This window comes from Cryptomeria japonica, chromosome 8 (assembly GCF_030272615.1).
Source record: "Cryptomeria japonica chromosome 8, Sugi_1.0, whole genome shotgun sequence".
Classification (NCBI taxonomy): Eukaryota; Viridiplantae; Streptophyta; class Pinopsida; order Cupressales; family Cupressaceae; genus Cryptomeria; species Cryptomeria japonica.
In genome coordinates this window covers 35,932,320-35,955,154 of record NC_081412.1, presented here as the reverse complement: position 1 = coordinate 35,955,154, position 22,835 = coordinate 35,932,320, and the positions used below count along the sequence as shown (strand labels likewise).

The window sequence follows — 22,835 nt, the reverse complement described above, 5'->3', positions numbered from 1 at the left end:
ATTTCAAGGCAGATGGATTTAGTCCTTGCTATAGTTGTTTCCAATCAGAGAAAATACATGCATGTGATACAATTTGACCGAATTGGTGTTTGATTACAATGCACAGTAGCTTGCAACAGTACTTTGGTGAACAATCAATAATAGGTTTAGGAATTAAAGCAGGAATAACAATCCCACAAAGGTATGGAATTTATCTTTAAATATTTACTAAATCGTGTGGTAAGCACCCAGATTCTAACTTTCTCAAAGGTTACCTGTCCATTAGTTCAAGCAGGAGATCAGTCAGGAGATCAGTTATGTCCCAAAATCATAATAGATTCATTTTCATTTTCAAGTGGTAGGAGAAGAGTACTAGCAGTTGAGCACCCTAATTTCGAGCTTCTCAAAATCTTACGTGGAAATTTCAAATCACAAGTCCCCTGCTTATAACTAAGCTTTCAGCACCACATCATCAAGTATGGTGCCACATCAGCATGTTTTTTGCCTAGGTGTCCAAAACAACCCCCCAAAAAGTGAGACCAATAGGCCTGCAAAAGATGCCCCAATAGTTGTGCAGCTGATATCGCATCACTTGATTGGTTACTTTTTACAATATTAGTACATTTCCTAACAAAAATTGATATTTTATGTTTCAAATAATAGATTTTATTTGTTCAATTTTTGGAACAAAAGGTATCAACAACCCTCACAACAATTGATACATGCTCAACTACTAATGCTCTTATACCATATTCACTCGAATTCAAACTAAAGTAGTGTAATGTCCCCCATTGCCTAGCACTTAAATTAATGATAATTTGCGAGTCTTTCATATTTTTAAAAATTAAAGAATAATTTAATTAATAAGAAAATAAAATATAATTAAATATGAAAAGTACAAAAGCCAAATATTTAATCTTTCATATTTAATTAATATTTAATTATTATATTGGAGCCACAAAAATAATGATTCGAATTTATTTTCCTAGACCAACTTTATAACAAGGGGGGAGCGACTAATAATATACTATGGCCAATATCTAGAAAGCGATTCCTTCTAAGTCGCTCATAATAAGGAACTATATTATTGATGGCAATGGTTATAATTTTGTAATGTCGCGATTTACTTCATTAGAGTTTGGTAAATACGATGGCTTCAAAAATGTTTTCATTTATTGGAAACGCCCGGTACAAGAAAGAAGGAAAATATAAAGAGTCGGGGGTCAAAGGCATTATGCACGATGGTCTTATATTTTTCAACATAGTTCACTCATCGAATATTGCTTGGAGCTCCAGACGAAACCCTAGGGCTCACGGCTCTGGACGTAAACCCAGAGTCCACCAATAGCATTTGCAATCACCGATTTTTGCCATCTCAATCCGTCATTATATCAGCACGACGTGATTCCGCGTTTTATTGGCTAAAGACGTGGGCTGGGGAGACGCAGGTCTGCATACCCTCACGAATCTGCACAGATGTTATTTCTTCCTGCAACGGCATAGGGATTCAAATCGGGCTCCTTCAGACTTGGTCACAATTGGCGGCAGAGCTGGCTGAAGACATTTCGTGGGTGCTTGAGTATGCTCGCTGTCATTTTGTATGGGCTTTTAAGATACAAACTACATCCGCAGCCTGGAGTTTTCAACGCAGGATATGTGTATGTCATCTTTCTATGTTCTATCAAAAGTTTGTATATAATCATTGTTGTCTAATTAGAGTATTGTCTGTTGTTTGTTGGGGTATTTGATATGTATAATGGGTAACATGAATACCCTAGGAAATATGAAGACAGATAAATAATTTATACAAATGTATGGTTCTCAGTGCAGTTTATAGTAATTTGTGCTTACAGAATATTGGTGAATGATTTCCAGAATTGTAAGCAAACTGTTACCAAAATAAAAGTGTGCTAAATCTTGTGCATTAGTTATTAGTTCCAAGTTTTTCTCTATCTTGTTATGTGAAATTCATCATCAAACAATTAAAACAAACCCGCGGACACCAGAAAATCAGAAATTAGACCCTACATGCAAAGTGTTTGACGAAATGCCACAGAGCCAAACTGAAAAAATTCAGGTCAGAATTAGTAAGGGTCATTACAAGTAGGACGGAGCTTCATATAATTCTGAAAGTAAAAGCTAAATCATATGCATCCAGTTTATGAATCTATTTAGACAAAATCTCAAAATATTATCAGACCGGGGTATTATGCTTAATGCCACATTTTGTACTTTTTTCATTGATTGCCAATCATTTTAGCAACTGATAAAGATTGTCAATCTCAAGTCAAACGAGAATAAGTACATAGTCAAAAGCCTATGTAATCTTTGACGGATTCAATTCCAAAGATAAATACTGGAAGTACCTAGCCACATGTAAACTATAACTTGTTTCTTTTTCATGATAACCCATTTCAATATCAGCTTTTTAAAAGTTCCTTCGGACCACATCATTTCCATGAAAAGGAGAAACACTTACTCATATATGCATCTTCTTCTTTTCTCAACAGTATAGGAATTAATCACAGGGATAAGAGAAAATTTCTCAAAGGAGAACGGTATACCTGGAAACAGAGGCGTATGTCACAGGATGACAAATGCACCTAGATGAAAATTTTATTCAGATTTTAGTATTTTCATTCGGACATCCAAATTTCCAAAATGTGGAGGCAAGAAAGCAGTAAGATCTGAATCCACCTTATGAATCACATATGTGAATTGGGTCACAAGAAGTTTGAAAACAGAATGAGGAAAGCCTTGTCTGTTATTTAAAGCTATTAAGTGCTTAAACAAAATTGTGAACTAATTGCAAAAGAAAAGTTGTGAACAAGAAAAAGTAGGTGGATAATGCTGAAGAAGTTGCATTGCAATGAGAAAAGAAGGAAATATCTGCACAACAGCTTAGAACATGAGTGAAGTGCATGGAGCACTAAAGCCACGTCAATAGAAACATTAACAACATCAAAGCTTGCAAACGCCAATAGCATACTGAAACCTTAAAGATTCAAAACAATCAAGATAGCAAATAAAGTAGATAGAGAGGTACCTTCATTAGTAAGATGACTCTCTTTATGTGCAGGTGGTAGAACTGCAGGAGCAGTGGCGAACTCATCCTTGCCTTCTTGTTTGACAAAGCCTTCCAATACAATGGCAACATCATAGGGCAGAACTTCAAACGTTTTACCCCTCAAGTAAGTGTGCATAGTTGAACTCTCCAAAACAAGGACTCGCAATTCTTGCATTGACATCTCCTCAAATTGCTGAGGCAGTATGAGTTTTGCAACAACCATTGCACTTTCCTGTAAATATTGCATACAAATGTTCAAGGTTTGACAATCCATGCTAAAAGATGTCCAGAATAAGATTATAAATCTAAATAGTTGACTTCATAACATTTGTTGTCATGAGTGCTATCAACTGTATGATTTATAATTTTATTGCAGTAGATGCCAAATCTACATCTTTCTTATCTAAACCCTGACTGGGAAACATATTTTTCCACATTTATGCTCCTTAATTGGTTGTAGATTTCCAGGAAACTAGTTTTTGCTAACAATTGAATACATGTAGAATGCTACTGAGCTATGTTGCTAGTTTGGTGTCAGTTTGATAGGTTCACCAAAGTTTTTATCCCTGCTTCAATCCAGCTGGGTTATGCTGTACTATACAATGAATATAATATTGAGAATACAACCAATAATTGACAATGCAATGTCACTTGTCAAATCATTAATGTTAAAGAAAATCAAAATGATTTAGTCAGAGTAGCATTACGTGGAATCGGGATTGACTTATCGAACCAAAAGTACAAATGAAATTCAATTACGTAGGATTTTATCTGGAAAAAAGTCAAGAAATCTATTCAACAGAAGCCAAAACATTTTTTTATTTTTAATTTTTTAATTTCTAACCCTGAGTGTAGGTCTAGATTGAAGGCATTTTTTTAAAAGTTAGTGTTTTTCTTTAAATTAAAAATCTGTTTTTCTTAAATTCATTTTTTAAATTCCTCCTTTTGCAGGGTCTTCCTGAGTTTGCCCTAGGATTGTGCCTGGGCCTGGCTATTTGGCCAAGGTATGTCTCAACCTTTCCCAGTCCAAATGGCCAGGAGCAGAATGTGCCATGCCCAAGCTGTGAGAGCATGTCCTGCAGGTATCTCTGCTTAACAGGAATCAGTTCGATCCAGGTTTGGAATGAAAGGTACCTGCATGGCCCTTTATCACAGCTACTAAGTTCTCAATTTCACTTGTTTTCGTGCATTCTACTAAGAAAAGGAAAACTAAGATTAGAGCCTTACTAATGAAAGAAGGCAGGAGAGAGATGTTGAATAAAGGCAAACATAATTTCCAAAATAGTGTAATAACAGAATTTAGAGCATGTAATCTAAAATAAGGTTAAGGATTATAGCATTCTAAAGAGGAAAATATAACCCAATTGGCTTTTGGATATATAGGACAATAAGCAACAATTCAGTTTCCTTGTGCCCTCATAAACAAAGGGATAAAGATTTTTGCCAAAGTGGTTATTAGGCAATGCAATCCTACACAATACAGATTCACAGAATAATAATGACTAATTATTTAACTAAAGCCCTTGTGTAAGAAGGAACATGATCATCATAATCTTTAGTATGCACTGATATGAGAATCTCGTTGGCAATGTTTTGTTGGCTAGCAGGTCAATTAATTTGTGATTTTAACAAATTAATAATATTGACTCTTTGTTTAACCAAAAACAGTTTCTTAAAATATTTATTTATAATCACACACCTAGGGACAGTTTCTTAAGAGATTTATAGATCACACCAAGGGATCCTTCAAATTCAAACATTTACTGGACCGCTGTAATAAATTGTATATCAAGTGGCTCCTACATTCCCTCTAAAGATATTAATAGTAGACCGTAATAACAATGGCACAAATAAGAAATGTTGTAATAAAAGAATAAGGAAAGAAGCACAAAAATAGTCGATTGACCATCCTTAAGAAATTAATATTTTCTCATGTGAACAAAACCAGCTGGAATTGAATTGTTTCCCATTTTTTCCTTTGAAATTTGAATTACCTCCATATGTGTTGTCTCTATGTTATCAATTTAATTTACTACTTTTGTTACAATGCAAGATAGAACAGGGTGAGCAAATCATCTCTTCAAATTAGTAGCTAAGCTCCTTGATTTAATCTGTTTCTAACATCTAAACAAGTGAACTAGATTGTAGATTATACACGCTGTGTGTAAGCAAATAATGTAAAGAAACAATCTAGACGCATCTTTTGATCTCAAAAGGTGGAGCACAAGACTCCAGATGCTTTATTTATCCTCAAGGTTTTTTGTTTTTTTCAGCTAAACTATAACATGAATTTAAAGACAAATGCTTTCAAATGATTAAAACAAAGATCACTGGATACACACATCAACATATGGATTGATCTAAACAAGAAATACGATACTTATAACAATGGTTGACAAAGAATAAGATTGAACGCCTGTGACAACTCCAAAGCATACAAAGCTACTCCAAGGTAGAAGATTAATGTTACACAAAGTAAACAGGAACCTTCTTTATTACTTGTCTTGCCACACTTGCATATTTACAACATTAAATTTTGACTCTAAAACTTGAATAAAATCTTCAGGAACATAAGCTAAACACAATTTTTCCTTCTATTCTATGTATACAAGGCAATTTTTTATAAGCTCTCTAAGTGAAGCTTCTCAGGAAAAATAATAATAAAACAATGCTTTAAAGTTGCTTTAAAGCAACCTTATCCCTATCCTTTGAAAAGATGAAATGAAACAACTTTTAAAGAAATCTAATCCTCAAACAAATAATTAAATACAAAGACCTGAAAAATCTCTATCCCCTTTGCAAAACTAACAACTTATGTCACTTGAGTTATTTTCAAAAATCAAAGACAACTTTTGACTTGCAAAGTTTGATAAATCTTTAGAAGTCTGAAATATGGTGAAATTTTCCTGGAGCTTGTGAAGATTGTTTAAACACTATCCATGGATATGAAACTGATGACTACCTCTAAAAAAGCAGTATTTCAAAAGCACACCTTTCCAAAACTAGAAATTGGAATTTTGATCTCCTCACACTATTCCTTGAAACAAAATACTTGCTAAAAATAGTTATTTCTAAAAATACAATTGTTTCAAAAACTAGATATATTTTGTATTGAACATTGAAACCTTGACCATGAGATTATTCCCAGCCTTTGATTTGGATTTTCTTGTGCTTGGAGGAGTTTTGTTATGGCAAAGCTTGAATAAAAGTGTAATTGTAGGAACTTTAATATTGCTTTGCCATTGTAGGAACTTTGGGGTGGCAACATAGGCTAAAAAGTGCAATTGTAGAAAGTTTTAGGTGGCAACGTCAACTAAAAAGTGTAATTTCTTCTTCTTTCACTTTATAGACTTGTAGCATTTTTCTGCCACCATCACCACCTTAGTTGCCTTTCTTTAGTGGCATTGCCATAGAAAACGCGTGATTTTAACTTCTGTTATGCTTTTCAACTATCTGAGCCACAATGGTCACAAAATTAAGCGGCAATAACTTTAGTTTTAGATCTGTCCTATTGGTTGCATTTTTCTACCACCATTGCCACTTTGCCTGACTTATGTTTTTCATTAAGGTTTGCTAGTCACACTTTTCTACCATTATAATCACCTTGGAAGCAACAACAACAAAGGAAGATCAACACTTGGAGTTTCAATTGTGGAGGATGAGGTAACTATGCTGCCATTAATGTAGTTGTTGAGCTCTAGATGTTGATAGTTCTCACATCTGAACCATCCATCTTACAGATTCCACAATATTGCACTTGGCACACCATCTCAGATTCTCAGTTTAATTTCTATAATTAACCAGGCAACAAAAGTAAATGTTATGCATCCCAATTCGCTTGTCATTCACATGGTTGATCATTTCTCTTTTCCATGCAGCTGCAAGTGTCAAGGAGCTTCTAGGTTTCAACTCTTGTAAATCAAGTCACCATTAGAGGCTAGAGCAACATCTTTTTTAAATCACCAGAGGGCCATTGTATTGTAAATGGTTTCCACAACTAAATGTCTCCATGACTCCGTTTGTAGATCTTTAGGGAAACTTTATGCCTAGGTTATCTCTTTCTACATTTGTTAGTATAATTGTAATAGTTATTTCATGAATGTAAACAACATTCTAAGTCATTCCAAGCTTTTCAATGGTATTTCCCTATTACATATGAATTTTTGATATCTGGGGATGGATAACTATGTATGCTGAGTTGTTTAATAGAATATATGTGGTGTATGTTTTTGCAAAACTCATATTCTTTTGTACTTGCAATATGTTATTTATCATAGTATGTTGTGATTCTATAACCCAATGGATTGGGCAGTGATATTAGAAGTAAATGATCCAAATGAAAACATCTTTCACTAGTAGATTGAGTAGGAAAGCAGTTTGTATGTACCTCATGACTCACTATTTCAAATAAGGAAAACATTTGTAGCAATCCTTAAGAGTTCTTGTCTTGAAGAGTCATGTTTTGCAAACCTACATCATGCAGCTATGCAATGATGTGCTTATCAGCTTAATAAGAGATTTTACAAGCAGTAGGTTAGTCTTTGTTCTAGTGACAACCTTTGGGACCAAGTTTACATTGGGTACTGTTGCCACACTTTCAACTTGTCCATCTTTAGTTGTGATCAATCTTGTTAAGGATGCCTCTAGGGAAGCTCCCTTGGGTCTAGTTAAGTGTGAAGTGAAGGATAGATTAAACAATTCCCCAAAGTTGCATGGACATGGATACAATATGGCCATTTATTAAGATCCCCAATATGGATACAGCTGGATACGTCATTCATAAAAAACACATACACATATATTTAACACAATTTTCTAAGTTATTCGAGGAGATTTTCATTACTTCAAAAGCAATATAGACACATAATTGCTACATAAATAATGATAAGTTGATTTAACATTTTACAATATGCAAAAATAGTAGAGTTGCATTGGAAGATAACCCAAAAAATGGGTCACTGAAATAGAAAAACATTTCATTTGTCTTTCTCATTTGGTATATGTTTTGCTTAAAATTGCATGATTGAAGTATTTTAAAATTAAATTTAGGAAGATTTACATCTAATTTTTAAAAAATCAAATCACATAGTATCTAGCATGGTTGGAAATCAAAGTTTTTTTTGGCACGCGTGGGTACAGTATTCGAGATGTATTCGGGTATGTATTGGATACATATCTGCTTTGGATAGAAGAACGGATACGGGGATACGTGTGCCCAAGGAGGGACAAAGGAGTTTCTGGCTACTCTGATTCCCCTACCTAATCATAAGATAGAGGTCTTTTCCCCTAAGTTTGACACTCCTAGTGCTTACAAAAATTTTTGCTTGAGGGATTTGGGAACCTACAACTTTGAGCACAAACATGTCCCATGAAAGTTGGCTTTCTAAAATGTTTCAATGGGTGTTGTCGAGACTTGAATTTGTCAATTAGGTGATCCCGTAAATTTTATGGTAGTGGGCAAGCTTAGCATTTTAAGCCCAAAAATTATAAGAAGCAAGTAGTCCTATGCAAATGTTACAAATGATTCTTCATAGTTAATGCCTTCTTTCTAAGCATAGCCCTTAGCCACAAGTCAGGTTTTGGGCTTGTCAATGCCACCTACTTTGTATTTGATTTTGAAGATCCACTTGCTTCCATTAGCCTTCTTTCTTAGGGGAAGATCAACAAGTTCCCAATAATTATTCGTCATCAATGTCTAACACTTTGCATCCATGGCATCTTTTCAAGGTTGTGACTCAAGATCCTACTGTTATTTTTAGTACTTTCAGATTAAATAAAACTCAGAAAATCAGAATTTGTTTCTAACTAAGTTAATTAGATTTATTGTTTTTCAGATTTAAGCATGGTAAGAAATGAATGCATAAAGACGACAAAGTTACCCTGGGAAAACCTCCTAGGAGGAAAAATCCAGCCAGAAAAGATCCTCAGATCTGATTATGGTTTTAGATTCAATTGATAATTACACACTTATCTCGAGTATAGATGTTGCAGTCACAAGGAAGATGACATAGAAGACTACACAACTAGTAATAGAATATTAAAATATGTTAATTTTAGTATTAATGCTCATTCAGTGTATATTCTATTTTAGAAAGATCGTCTTCGATCTTCTCAGCAGTTTCTTTTAGAAACTTGCTATTCTTGTAAATAGCTTGTATTATTTATGAGCGTTTTGCTCATTCTGTTTATTCAATCAATTCTTTGAAATCCATTGCGTGTTTTCGCACTGTATTATGGTATCAGAGCCACAGGAATTTTTTCGAAATTTTTTTTTATCCTAGTGGAAATTTTCGAAATTATTTGTTTGAAAAATTTATCATTGTTTTTTCCTGGCTGGGGCGGAATCGTCGATTTTTTCGTCGAATTTTGGCGTTTGCACTGTGTTAGCGGCGGAATCGTCGAATTTTTTTCGGCGTTCGTGGTGTTTGCGGCTTTGTGCAACACCTGGGCGCGTATTTTTTTTTCGGCGTTCGTAGTGTTCGCGGCTCTGTGCAACGCCACCTGTTCGCGTGGTGACTGTTCGGCTCCCGCGACCTCCGCCTGCAACGCCACCTGTTCGCGTGATCTGTTCGCGTCTGCAGGCTTCGGCCTTTGTCACTTCCGTGGCGCCACCTGCAACCGTAATCTGTTCGTGTCTGCAGGCTTTGGCCTTTGTCATCTCCGTGGCGCCACCTGCAACTGTTTTTTCTACACTATCGCGTGGAAACGGACCTCTGCAAACTTCGATTGAAGTTTTTCCTTCCGTTTTTTATCGAAGTTCAGTTTTTCTTGCAGATTCGTGGTGGGTTTTTCAAACCCTAATTTGGGTGGTTGTCCATTTTTTTTGGGTGCCTCGATTTTCGTGCCTCGATTTTCGAGCCCGCGAATCCAGATTCTGACAGGAGAATCCTTCTGGGTTTTTTGCACGCTTTTCTGGGTTGTCCTTGGATTTTTCTGGGTCAGCCAGGAATTTTTCTTGGGAATCGTGCAAATGGCTTCTCTCACCAATCTGATGCTAGAAGGCAGTCAACGCTTTAATGGTCACAACTACAACATCTGGAAGCAGCGTATGTTGACCATTTTTGAATATAGGCATCTTGACCAGCTTGTTTTGGGCAAAGAACTCAGTCCTGGTACACCTGGTGCAGATCAAGATAAGTTTGATGAACGCAATTGGGAGGCAGTCATGCTTCTCAAACTCTCAGTAACTGATGATCAGTTACCGCAGATTCCTTCCGGCAAGACAGCTTTTGACATCTGGAAGCATCTGAAGGAATTGCATGAGACATCCGACAAGAGCCGAGCATTCTTTCTGAAGAATCAGTTGTTCTCCATTATGATGGACGAACGTATGTCCTTACAGGAGCACCTCACGAGGATTAAGGACATTCGAGATCAACTCGAAGCTATTGGTCGGACTATGGAGGAAGAAGACATGGTTGTAATCACTTTGAAAAGTCTTCCGAAATCGTATGAACACTTCATTGAAACCCTCAATATTACTTCCACTAATGTTGATCTGAAGTTTTCAGAACTGTGCACCAAACTTCTACAGCAGGATCGTTGGAAACAGCAATTTGGTAGTAGTACTACATCAGCCTCCTCGGAAAATGCCTTCACAGCTCAATCCTTTCAGAAGGATAAAGGCAAATTTCAGTCCTCTCAGTCTTCTCAGCAGAAAGGCTCTTCTCAGACACAGGATGGAGCTAAGAAGAAAAATGTGCAGTGCAATTACTGTCACAAGTACGGCCATATGAAGAAAGATTGCCGTCAGAGGCTCGCTTCTGAACAAAAGAAGCAGGGAGGGTCACAACAGAAGGCGCATGTTGCGGAACATTCCGAGCAGAAGGAGTCTGCCTTTTATGCTTTTATGGCTAAGAGGTCTTCAGATCATGCCAGGTCTTCTGCTTGGTACATCGATTCTGGTGCATCACGTCACTTTTCTCATCGGCGTGACTGGTTTACAGACTTCTCACCTTTCAGTGATTCCGTTGTATTTGGCGGAGGTGAGGAGTATACAGTTGTTGGCAGAGGCACTGTTCAGATACAGTCTGGTGGCAGGACTCTTCTTTTTCTGAATGTGTATTATGTTCCTGGAATGGAACTTAATCTGCTCTCTGTCAGCCAGATTATGAGGAATTCTCCTCAACTAGATGTGGTGTTCAGTGCTCACAAGTGCTCCATCATTGATCGGGAGACTCATCTTACTGTTGCTGTTGGTCTAGAGGATCATGGCCTATATAGGCTCCTTGACACTGGTGATTCTCCTGAAGTGGCTCTGGCAGCTCGTGTTTCTCCTCTTAGCACTTTGTGGCATCAGAGATATGGACATCTCAACATTCAGTATCTCTCTCAGCTGTCTCGGGAGGGACTTGTTTCAGGGTTACCTGATATTCAGACTCAGCATCTTGGAGTATGCGGCGCCTGTCAAGCTGGCAAACAGCATCGAACTTCATTCCCACATGGAAAGTCTTGGCGCGCATCTAAGGTACTTCAATTACTTCATGCTGATATTTGTGGTCCTATGAATACATCTTCTGTTACTGGTTGCAAATATTTTTTGCTTATTGTAGATGATTTCAGTAGAAAGATGTGGGTGTACTTTCTTAAACATAAATCAGATGTATTTAGTATCTTTCAGAAGTTTAAGTCCTTTGTTGAAAAAGAGTCTGGACAAAGTATCATTACTCTTAGGACAGATAACGGGGGGGAATTTTGTTCTTCTGCATTCTCCAACTTTTGTGATACCCATGGCATCAAACGCCAGTTGACTACACCCTACACTCCTCAGCAAAACAGTGTTGTCGAGCGTCGCAATCGTACGGTTGTTGAGATGGCTCGTTCTATGTTACAACACAGGAGTGTTCCGAATAAGTATTGGGCTGAAGCAGTATTTACTGCTGTCTACCTTCTTAACCGTTGTCCTACTCAGGCTGTTAAGGGGAAGACTCCAGAAGAGGTTTGGTCTGGTCGGAAGCCTCAGATCAGCCACCTGAAGGTTTTTGGCTCTGTTGCCTATGTTTGGATTCCAGATGCTAAGCGCTCCAAGTTGGATTCCAAAAGCCAGAAACTCATGATGACAGGATACAGTGATCACCATCAGGCCTACAGACTGATAGATATAGACACTGAACGTCTTATCTTTAGTCGTGATGTTGTATTTGATGAAGACAGAGGATTCTTTCAGTCCCCTTCTTCTGAGCAGATTTCTGATGGTCAGCCTCACAGTGTTCTTATTCCATTAGGTTCGCCTGATGGGAGGGATGATGCAGAATCTATTTTCGATGATGCACTACCTGAGTTCCCTCCGGAGAATAATCCTCCTCTTGCTGCTCCTGTTCCTGATCCTGAGCCTCTTCCAGCTCCTCCAGATGTTAGCACTTCTACTCTCCGGCCTAAATGGTGGGCCAAGACTATTGGTGATCTCAGGGATACTGAGCTCATTGAGGGTAGAACCTCCCGTAATAAGAGCAAACAGCAGCATACAGTCAATTTTGCTCTCATGGCTAACATACACAGTGTTTTTGAACCTCAGACATATTCAGAGGCTAAAGGTATACTTGAGTGGGAACAGGCTATGGAAGCTGAGTTCCAGAGTCTTCAGAAGAATCACACTTGGGCCCTTTCTGATCTTCCTTCAGGGAAGAAGCCCATTAGTTGCAAATGGGTGTACAAAGTAAAATACAAAGCTGATGGAACCCTAGACAAGTATAAGGCTCGTCTTGTTGCTCGTGGGTTCTCACAGAAAGAAGGCATTGACTACGAGGAGACTTTTGCTCCTACAGCCAAAATGAGTACCATACGGCTCGTTCTTGCCTTAGCAGCCCAGTTCAGTTGGAAAGTCCATCAAATGGACGTAAAGAGTGCTTTTTTGAATGGTGACTTACAGGAAGAAGTCTACATGACGCAACCCCCAGGATTCAAGGTTGCTGGTCAAGAACAGAAGGTCTGTAGACTAGTCAAAGCACTCTATGGTCTGAAACAAGCTCCTCGGGCTTGGTACATGAAAATTGATAAGTACCTGACAGATCATGGCTTTCAGCGGAGTCCATCTGATGCAAACCTGTATATCAAGCATACTAGTAATGATATTCTGTTTGTAGTTGTCTATGTGGATGAATTAATCATTACTGGCAGTTCAGCACATTTGATCACTGGGATCAAACAGGATTTGTGCCGCACTTTTGATATGACAGATTTGGGACTTCTACATTACTGCTTAGGAGTTGAAGTTTGGCAGACTGAGACCAGTATCTTTCTCTCTCAGTCCAAGTATGCCAGAAGTCTTGTGGACAGGTTCAGAATGCAGGATTGCAAACCTGCCTCTACTCCTATGGAACCCGGGCTCAAACTTTCAGCTCAGTCATCCTCACCAGTTGTGGATGAATCTCTGTTCAGGCAACTAGTGGGCAGTCTCATCTATCTTACTGCTACTAGACCTGACATCAGTTTTGCAGTGAGCTACATTTCACGCTTCATGACAGCTCCCAAGGCTGATCATTGGTTAGCAGCGAAGCGTGTGCTGCGTTATGTGAGTGGCACTTCTGATTATGGACTTCTGTACACTCGGAGTTCTGATCCTATACTCAGTGGTTACACAGATTCTGACTGGGCAGGTTCGGTTGATGACCGTAAGTCTACAGCAGGGTATGTGTTTAGTTTGGGATCTGGTGCTGTCACATGGACTAGTAAGAAGCAGCAGGCAGTGGCTCTCTCCTCGACGGAAGCAGAGTATCGGGGAGCAGTTAAGGCATCTTGTGAGGCGGTTTGGCTTCGACGAATGCTTGCGGATATGCATGTCTCCCAGGCAGGTCCTACTCCCTTGTTCTGTGATAATCAGGGAGTGCTCAAACTCGCCAAGAATCCAGTCTTCCATGAAAGAACCAAGCATGTGGAAACGCATTGTCACTATATTCGACAGCTGGTTGAAGACGGATCCATCCAGTTGCTGTATGTTCCTACCTCGGAGCAGCCAGCAGACATATTCACCAAGCCCCTTGGTCCTGATAAATTTGTAAAATTCAGGGGGTCTATAGGTGTAGTTAATAGATTGAGCATTAAGGGAGGGTAATAGAATATTAAAATATGTTAATTTTAGTATTAATGCTCATTCAGTGTATATTCTATTTTAGAAAGATCGTCTTCGATCTTCTCAGCAGTTTCTTTTAGAAACTTGCTATTCTTGTAAATAGCTTGTATTATTTATGAGCGTTTTGCTCATTCTGTTTATTCAATCAATTCTTTGAAATCCATTGCGTGTTTTCGCACTGTATTAACTAGCTTATTGGCAGAGATCATGATTTGCAGTCCTTCTAATCTGTCTTGCTGTGCATAACAAGGGTTAACTGCACCTTTCAACTAGTTCGCAATCCTTTGCGTGAGCCTTCAATGGAGATCACTGTCTTTAATGATAACCTGCTGTCTTAATGAAGTTCGCTGTGATCTAATTGGCAATCTGCTGCATATAAATGGAGTTCACTATGATCTGCTGCTTACAAAGAAGATCGCTACCTGAAGATGTATTTCACATTTACTTGAAACTGAATTGATGATATTGTGAGAAGTATATGCCTTATTTATAGGAGAGCAAACACTTCTAATCAAGTCGGCTTGCCTTGCATTTGAATCTTTTAATTTGTCTTTTAATTTATTTAAGTTCTTTTGTGCGAAGTGGATAGGGTCGGCCCTATCATGGTGGCGTGTTGGGTTTGTAGCATGGGGACCTTTTTAGAGTAGCCGAAAGGTATAGGGCCTAGCCCTATATGTTGGAGAAGGGGCTGGCCCCCTTAGGCGGATTCCAATGTTGCCCAAGGCAATTGGAATCCGCCAGCCCTAATTACAAACAACACTCCCTCTTAATTAGGGAAGAGAATCATAACCATAATCTTCCATCTTGCACACAAGCTAAGTATGGAACTACATAATCATAATCTTCCAGCTTGCACACGAGCATAGACTGGATCCACCTTACATTGCCCACAAAGGGTGGAGAGGATCTTTTCTACCATCTTACATTGCTCGCAGAGGATGGTTTAGCGATTACACTTCTCCCTGAGAAGATTTACAATACCATCTTACATTGCCCGCAGAGGATGGTTAATAATTATACTTCTCCCTAAGAAGTTTACAATACCACCTTACATTGCCCACAGAGGGTGGTTTGATACAACACAATGTATCACTGAGATTGAGACTCCCTCTCAATTAGGGTTTCATTTTTTATAATACCAAGTTTGTCCCTGAAGTACACGAACTTCACTTTGGATAGAGGCTTGGTAAGAATATCTGCAACCTGCTCATCAGTGTTGACATACTCAGCTGAATGGCACCTCTTTGCACCATATTCTAAATGAAATGATAGTGGGTTTCCACATGTTTTGACCTGTCATGAAACACTGGATTGATAGACATTTTAATACAACTCTGGTTATCACAGTGAATAACTGTAGGATCTCAAGGCTGATCAAACAACCCAGCAAGAAGCTTACGAAGCCACACTGCTTCTTTGGAAGCTACACTTACTGCAATATACTCAGCTTCAGCAGTACTCAATGCCACTGAGGATTGTTTTTTGCAAGCCCAAGAGATCACTACAAATCCCAAGCTAAAACAAATACCAGAGGTGCTTTTCCTGTCTTTGACGCTTCTAGCCCAATCTGCATCTGAATAACCTTCCAAGGTTATTGAAGTGTTAAGTGGATACTTCAGCCCAAAGCCAACTGTGCCTCGCAAGTATCTTAGGATATGCTTGGCTGCAACAAGATGAACATGTTTGGGCATGCTCATAAACTGCCTGAGAGCATTCACAACAAAACATATGTTTGGTCTAGTGTTAACTAGATACATCAGTGATCCAATCAACTGCCGGTACTTAGATGGATCTGCAAAATCAGAGTTAGCTGTAGAAACACTTAACTTCTTTAGGTTAGATTCCATAGGAGTAGACATGGGTTTACAATCCATCATTCTAAATCTTTTCAAAATGTCAATAGTATACTTTCCTTGACTTAGAAAAATTTCGTTAGATCTTTGCCATACTTCTAGACCTAGAAAATAATGCATTAGACCTAAATCTTTCATTTCAAATTCTGAAGCTAGTTCTTTCTTGCATTTAATAATAAGTTCATCTTTACTAGTAAGGAATAAGTCATCCACATAAAAAACTAGGATTAGCATTTCATCATTGGCTACTTTAAAGTATATGTTAGAGTCAGCATCATTTTTACAAAAGCCTAGACTTAGCAAGTATTTATCAATTCTTTCATACCAAGCACGGGGAGCTTGTTTAAGGCCATACAGAGCTTTCTTCAACCTGCACACATGAGTCAATCTATCCTGAATCTCATAACCCTCAGGTTGCTCAATATAGACCTCTTCCTCAATGACACCATTGAAGAAAGCAGTCTTAACATCCATCTGATGTAGTTTCCAAACCCTAGCAGCAACAATAGCTATTATCGTTCTAATAGAAGTATATCTAGCAACAAGAGCAAATGTTTCTTCATAGTCTATGCCTTCCTTTTGAGAAAAACCACGAGCTACAAATCTAACCTTATATTTTTCAATACTACCATCAACATTATGTTTAATTTTAAATAACCATTTAGAGGAAACAACAGATTTACCTTTGGGTTTTGGCACAATGTCCCACACATAATTCTTGATGATTGACTGATACTCTTCATCCATAGCAAGCTTCCAGGCATGATGAATCAAGGCTTCTTCAACATTGCAAGGTTCAGTTTCAATGAGATTGCACATCAATGCAACGTAGTTGGAGAATACTCGAGGTCTCTTAGTTTCACGGAAGGTGCCACTGGGAGTAACAAATCTTTCGGCTTCTTGAATGGTGTTTCTTACCCAAAGAGGCCTCTTTTTGGTAATGACAATGTCACTAGGAATATCAATGGGATTCATGGGCTCTGGTGGATCATTATGTTCTTCTTGAGGTGGAGGTTCAACCCGCTCCCTCTAAATCTCAGGGTTAGTATCAACGTTTATATCTTGATTGTCATTAGCTTCATCAATAACACAAGAACCTTTCGGTTTCTTAAAAGCGATGTCTTCTTCAAATGTAACATCCCTACTTACCTCAACATACCTTTGACCCGGGATGTATATCCTGAATGCCTTGGAGGATTCACTGTAGCCGACTAGCATGCCTTTCTTTCTGGAGGGTTCCAACTTTGATCGCTTTTCCTTGGGCACATAAACATAAATGGGACTTTCAAAAATTTTGAGGTGACTAATGTCTGGTTTGAATCCTGTGAAGGCTTCTTCCGGGGTCATGTTCTTTAGAACACGATGAGGACATCTATTTTGGATATACACTGCTGTTATAGAAGCCTCAGCCCATAGGAAGGTCTGTAAGTCTTGATCGTGAATCATAGCCTTTGCAGCCTCCACAATAGTCCTATTCTTTCTTTCAACAACACCATTTTGTTGAGGATTGTATGGAACACAAAACTCCCTCTTAATTCCTGACTCAACACAAAAATCATAAAAGCTACCGGAGGTGTACTCACCTCCATTGTGAGATCTTAAACATTTAATTCTTTTACCAAAGGAGTTTTCAGTTAATGCTTTAAACTCTTTAAATTTATTTAAGACTTCATCAGATTCTTTAGATTTCAAGAAGTAGATCCAAGTTTTCCTAGAGAAATCATCTATGAAGATTACGTAATAAAGAAATCCACTAGGAGATGTTATAGACATAGGACCACATAAATCAGAGTGAACAAGTTCTAGTTTGTCTTTAGCTTTATTTTCACTTTTATGAAATGAACTTTTAACATTTTTACCTATAGCACAACCTTTACAAGTGTTATTATGGATTTGACTGAGTTTAGGCATACCTTTGACTAACTTTTCAAGGGATGGAAGAGCTTGATAATGCAAGTGTCCAAGTCTTCTATGCCATAACTTACAGGATTCAGGAGCCTCATTAATGAGGGCTTGAATAGGGTTAGTAGAGAGCTTATAAAGACTATCATATCTATGACCAATTATATGAGTAGATTTAAAACTAGATTTCTTAGGCCAAGCAAGAACTTTTCCCTTAGAAAATGCAATTTGATAACCTTTATCTTTTAGAGCAGAAATGGAAATTAGGTTTATTTTAATTCTAGGAACAAACAAGATATCACTGAGGTGCAAGGAAATAGCAGAGTCTAAATTTAGAGAAGTAGAGCCAGAACCTTTTACCGAATGACGAGCGTCATCACCAATTACCATGTGAAGGCTGGTATCTTTTTCTACTAAGTCTGAAAGTTGATCACAATAGCCTGTGATGTGTCTGGAGGCACCACTGTCAATCAACCATGTATTGCTATCTGTAGGAACACTGCTAGATAGAGCAGAGATGAATAAGAAGTTATCATTTTGTTCTGAGACTTCATTTAGGTTGGCTTCACTTTGGTTAGGGTTATTTTGACATTCTTTAGCATAGTGACCAAATTTGTCACATCTAAAGCATCGGACACGTGAGGTATCTCTTGGTTTCTTCCAAGGGTGTTGGGAACTAAATGGTCTGAATTCCCTATTTCTTTTTGGATAAGGTTTCTTCCAATTTCTCCCTTTCTTGCATTGAGCTGCAAGCATGTGATGATCATCTACATGGGAACTTTTGGTTTGCCGTCTTGTGATGAGGCGAGACTCTTCTTGGATGCAATCATTCTTAAGGCGATCAAGGGTAGGTAACTCAATCCTACCACTTATGGTTTGGATAAATGACTCCCATGAGTGAGGTAGACCATTTAGGGCAATCATGACAAGGTCTTTGTCTTCCATGTTATGACCAATTAAACCTAGTTGATTCTTTAGTTCTGAAATTCTCATAAAGTAGGAAATAACAGAATCTTCTTTTGCCATTTTGATATTAAGTAGTTGTTGTCTTAAAGTAATTGCCCTACTGAGATTGTTAACTTCATATGTACCTTGTAGATGCCTGAACATTTCCCTTGCAATGGTAAATGAGGCAATAGAGGGGACTAGGTGGTCTTTGATTGAATCGATGAGAATCTTCCTGGCCTTGATAGCATCCTTTTTGAATTGTTTTAGCTCGGCTGCATCCGTAGGTTCAATTAGCTCTTTCGCTTCTATGAATTGGAGAAGATCTTCTTCCTCTAAAGCCAACTTGATTCGAACTTTCCATGCAGTAAAATTGAGATTCCCATCAAACCTATCTTCAACTTTCAGTCCCATTGACCTGACCTGCAAGTGTGACAACAATCTGGAAATAAAGGAGTACTAAATTCTAAATCTGAAAGTTTGATCTAGCCTATAGCTCTGATACCATGTTATTTTTAGTACTTTCAGATTAAATAAAACTCAAAAAATCAAAATTTGTTTCTAACTAGGTTAATTAGATTTATTGTTTTTCAGATTTAAGCATGGTAAGAAATGTATGCATAAAGACAAGACAAAGTTACCCTAGGAAAACCTCCTAGGAGGAAAAACCCAACCAGAAAAGATCCTCAGATCTGATTATGGTTTTAGATTCAATTGATAATTACACACTTATCTAGAGTATAGATGTTGCAGTCACAAGGAAGATGACATAGAAGACTACACAACTAGCTTACTGGCAGAGATCATGATTTGCAGTCCTTCTAATCTGTCTTGCTGTGCATAACAAGGGTTAACTGCACCTTTCAACTAGTTCGCAATCCTTTGCTTGAGCCTTCAATGGAGATCACTGTCTTTAATGATAACCTGCTGTCTTAATGAAGTTCGCTGTGATCTAATTGGTAATCTACTGCATATAAATGGAGTTCGCTATGATTTGCTGCTTACAAAGAAGTTCGCTACCTGAAGATGTATTTCACATTTACTTGAAACTGAATTGATGATATTGTGAGAAGTATATGTCTTATTTATAGTAGAGCAAACACTTCTAATCAAGTTGGCTTGCCTTGCATTTGAACCTTTTAATTTGTCTTTTAATTTATTTAATTTCTTTTGTGCGAAGTGGATAGGGTCGGCTATCATGGTGGCATGTTGGGTTTGTAGCGTGGGGACCTTTTTGGAGTAGCCGAAAGGTATAGGGCCTGGCCCTATATGTTGGAGAAGGGGCTGGCCCCCTTAGGCGGATTCCAATGTTGCCCAAGGCAATTGGAATCCACCAGCCCTAATTACAAACAACACCTACTTCATAGTTTCCTGTTCGTAATTCTAAATGGTTGTGCAAGTTTTTGGTCTTCAATCTCAATAATTTTGGGTGTTTGGTGGCTAAATATGTTGCATCCTTTTTCCTCATCAAAAACTATCTCTATTTTTGTACAGCTTCTTTGTAGTTAGTTCCATAAGCCAATATCTCTTTGATTTTGAACTATATCCAAACAAAATAAATTTCAAGGGTTTTTCATCCAACTCTTTTCTGTGCAACTTGGGAATGTGTATGAAAGTTGTACATCCATTCTCAAATGTGAAATGGAAGGCTTCTTTCCTGGTGCATGCTTCCAATTGTATGAACCACTTTAGCTCAGAATGTAGGAAGTAGATCTACATCCTTCATCATTCATCCTTCATCCTTCAACACATATCACACCATTTCTACAATGATACAATAGCAGCGAAAATCATTCTGGGAAAAAATTGGCTAACCAAAAGTATAGGATTTTTTGAAAAAAATGGATTTAAAAGAAAAGGTAAAATATTGTAGAAAAAAAGACAAAAAGTACATTTTTTTGAAAGTTAAAGGCATTTCCATACATAGAGATATAGAGAGCAAATAAAATAGAGAGTTTAACCCATGAATAATAGAAAATAGGATTTTGCTGTGTATATTTGTATCATTAATTACATTGCATTGCACGAAGCATACTTCATAGTGTATAAATAATAACTAGATGGTCACAATTGACAAAATTTCAAGTACAATATAGTTTGTACAAAGTCAATCTATAAACTAAGTACAAAGTTCCAAAAAATCAAATGTAGCCAATGACTTTTGCTACTACAAATAGAGCAATCCATATGGCTGCTCCTAGTTCAGAACCTCTCCCAAATAGTTCAACCTCATGACTATCCAAGTTGGCCTCTAGGATCTCAAAATTCTCAGACTCAAGACCGTCATTAAAAAGACAATTTTCCTTTGTTGAGCAGACATCATAAATTACAAAACGAGAATCAACTAGTTCATATTTGTGATTTTACAGTAATTGCAATTTCTAAAACAGTGTGAAAGAGAACTATATTAAGAGTGTGAAAGGGAAATTATATGACAAAGGAAGTGATTGCAAAGTTCAACTTAATAGGTTTTGAATCAATCAACTTAGGATAGAGTAATATAAAATGAAAGAGAACTATATTAAGAGTGTGAAAGGGAAATTATATGACAAAGGAAGTGATTGCAAAGTTCAACTTAATAGGTTTTGAATCAATCAACTTAGGATAGAGTAATATAAAATGATTTTGAAACATAATCTTACATCTCAAAAGACCATAAATGATATTACAATGTTCTCATTGATAACTATTTTAGCAGATTTGTAAAACAGTAAATGGACTGATAAATATTTTTCCATTAGATAATAAATACCTGCTAGTACAAAAGAAGAGACCAACTATTTGAGCCACAAATTTAGCTATTATTATTCAAGTAATTTTTCCTTGATTTTGCATATGTGGATGATGGATTTAAAAACATTAATGGACTTTGAGTTGAGAATTTGAGAGATTATAGGTGCAGGTTTCAATGAAAAATCAAAGATGAGGAACAATCCTTTCAATGGAACAATTGCTGCTGAAATCTATTTGGATTGTTAAAGAGAAAATTTATGAGGCTTGCTTCGAGAGGGATTAAGGTATGCCCACAAGACTAGGGCATGACTTCTCTCAAGGCATGTATTACTTTGGTTGATACCTATTTAACATGCATGGAATGCTACACTATATAGTGAAACAAAATCTTACATCTCAAAAGACAATAATTGATATTGAAATGTTCTCATTGATAACTATTTTAGCATATTTGTAAAATAGTAAAGGGAGTTTTAAATATTTTTCCATTAGATAATAAAGACCTGCTAGCACAAAAGAAGAGAGCAACTATTTGAGCCACAATTTAATCTTTTATTATTCAAGTAAATTTTCCTTGATTTTACGTATAAGTGATTGTAGTTAAAAACATTGATGGAATTTGAATTGAGAATTTGAGAGATTATGGGTACAAGTTCCAATGAAAATTAAAGCACGAGGGACATTCCCTTTCGATGGGACATTTGCTCCTGAAATCTACTTGGATCGTTAAAAGGAAAATATATGAGGCTTGCTTTGGGAGGGATTAAGATAAGCCCACATGACTTCTCTGAAGCTATGCATTGGTTTTCTTGATACCTATATAACATGCACAAAATGCTAAGCTATACTTCATGCATATTACAAGACCAAATGGAATGTAGTTCCCTAACAAGTGCGAGCCATGCATTTAAGTAGTGAGTTTCACCAATTAACAAAGCACTAAGCCCACAAATATATAGGAAATTTAAATATAACCAAAAAAATCCTTCATTTTGATATAAAATATTGCTACAATTCATTTTTTTCAGCACTACAAGCTGATTTTTATTTTTCTAATAGAAACCATTTTACTTCCGGTTCCACAATGTCTATATATTGTTATGTATATACTGATACTTCCCATTTGATTATACAATTGTCACTACCCTACCCACTTGTCATTAAAACTTGATGGCCAATGTTAAATTGAAGCTCCAAATCATCACACTTTGTTGGCATCTAAAAAGGAAATTTGTTTGAACCTAACCTTGATAATCTAAACAACCCCCTTGGTATTATTGTTGACAAT

The 22,835-nt window shown here is 37.3% G+C and overlaps 1 long non-coding RNA gene and 1 pseudogene across 2 annotated transcripts; one reads left to right on the top strand and one right to left on the bottom strand.

The window, feature by feature from the left end:
• The window catches only part of LOC131064570 (sodium/hydrogen exchanger 8-like), a 260,405-nt pseudogene that overhangs the window by 2,517 nt on the left and 235,053 nt on the right, over positions 1–22,835 (bottom strand).
• LOC131857803 (uncharacterized) lies at positions 1,159–7,182 on the top strand. Of its 2 annotated transcripts, none has more exons than XR_009358767.1 (4): positions 1,159–1,637; positions 3,998–4,176; positions 6,615–6,709; positions 6,925–7,182. It is a non-coding gene; the product is annotated as an uncharacterized LOC131857803 (long non-coding RNA). The 2 variants fall into 2 exon arrangements; XR_009358768.1 differs by having other exon boundaries at positions 1,160–1,637; positions 3,998–4,128.